This window comes from Cyprinus carpio, unplaced genomic scaffold (genome assembly GCF_018340385.1).
Source record: "Cyprinus carpio isolate SPL01 unplaced genomic scaffold, ASM1834038v1 S000002394, whole genome shotgun sequence".
In the NCBI taxonomy this organism is placed as follows: domain Eukaryota; kingdom Metazoa; phylum Chordata; class Actinopteri; order Cypriniformes; family Cyprinidae; genus Cyprinus; species Cyprinus carpio.
The window spans coordinates 1-1,531 of NW_024875108.1; the positions used below are offsets into that span (position 1 = coordinate 1).

A 1,531-nucleotide genomic window follows, 5' to 3' on the forward strand; every position below is an offset into this window, starting at 1 on the left:
GCTTTAAAGTGGTGAAAATGGATAACATGTTTTTGTCCCTTGCAGTGTGGTGGACCGGGAGCCAGCCTCCTCCCTCGGCTCAGCTGTGCGACTTGGCCATCTCTAATTATGCCTGCTCTCCGGTAAGTCTTCCATGAGCGGTGCACCTGAATGCCTGTCCTTTGCAAATACTCCCATTTCTCTGACTGCACAAATCTGCCCACTTCTTTCAAGGTTGCATCCTCCCTGTCCTCTGACGCCCTCGTCACACTGCTGACTTGCAAGGTGCCGAGCAGCGTGAACAGCAGCGCAGAGGCGTGGAAGCTTTTCTTCCAGAAAGTCGCGGGAGTTCTGGAGGTTGCTCTGTCAGCGTACTCCAACAACGTGAGTGACACCCCTGCTTTCTGGAACAGGAGATGGAGTGCTGTCTCTGGGCTCTACATTGAGATATGTCCCTTTGCTTTCCACAGACCCTCGGTGGCCATCAGCCTGAGTCCCGTGTTCTCGATGCCATTGGAGAGGTGAAAGTCCAACAACTTCAGCGCCGCACAACTGGCAGATGTCAGCTTCATTACCGACTGGTTCCAGGGAAGGCTGAGACCATTCTTGCCTGCAGTCTCCAGGGACTTCCTGTCCTGCCTTAGCTCCAAGAACTTCAGTTCGCGACACCTACCAAGTTGTGTAAGTATCTTCAGTGCTCTGTAAATCCCGAAGTGGTAGTCAGGAAGCGGGAAGCTGAAAGCAATCCGTAACGACCGACGATCTCTCTCCCGAAATAGGGTGCAGGCTCTAAGTGCGTCAAGCGTCCCTCATGGAGGTGGGGCAACAACGGGTCGTCTTCACTGAATTTGTCAATCCCTTCCTTCTCGAGATCACCTACCAGGTACTTTAAGCCCCTATCAATGTCTTGAGTTGCCCGCCGTCATGCTGTAGTTCCTAGGCATCCTTCAGCGCTTCGGCTTGTCACGGGTGTTTCGCCAGTTCAAAGGTGTTCTGTTTAATTCCCCCGATGTTCAATCCAGATCCTGCCTGTCTTGCCAATGCCTACTTTGAGCAGCGCTGACTGGCTGGAAGAACTTTGGCAACTTCTCCGTCTACGCTACCTTGGAGGACTTGCGAAGGCTGAATGAAAATTTCTCAAAAGCGTGGAAGTAGCCTTTGGCTTGCTCCAGTTGCACATGTGGGTGTCATTATTTTAGGAATGTATTTTTGATCTCAAATTAGCGGCCTCACCTGTGATGTATCATCTGCTGTCCATGTTGTGCTTCAGTTTGCATCCTTAAGCTGCTAGCCAAGTAGCTGAGCTGACACTGAGCTCGGGCGTGAACAACACCATCAGATCGGCCTTTGTGTTCGACCGCCTGGAGAATGTGGCGGCTTTCAGAGCGTGGAGGTTTCTGGCCGGCTCTAACCGCATCTCCTGAGTCAAGTCAATGAATCAAAGCGTTTGACAGAGGTCTCGTGGCAGCCATGAAGACTAGCCCAAAAGAACGCTACTTTCACTCTTGTGCCACTTCTACACTCACCCCGTGTTTTATCCCTGCAGAGTCCC

At 51.9% G+C, this 1,531-nt stretch overlaps 1 long non-coding RNA gene across 1 annotated transcript; it reads left to right on the forward strand.

Moving 5' to 3' along the window:
* Window positions 1–61: 61 nt before the first annotated feature.
* LOC122143342 lies at window positions 62–510 on the forward strand. The gene is made up of 3 exons (XR_006159123.1): window positions 62–122; window positions 214–363; window positions 450–510. It is a non-coding gene; the product is annotated as an uncharacterized LOC122143342 (long non-coding RNA).
* Window positions 511–1,531: the final 1,021 nt, after the last annotated feature.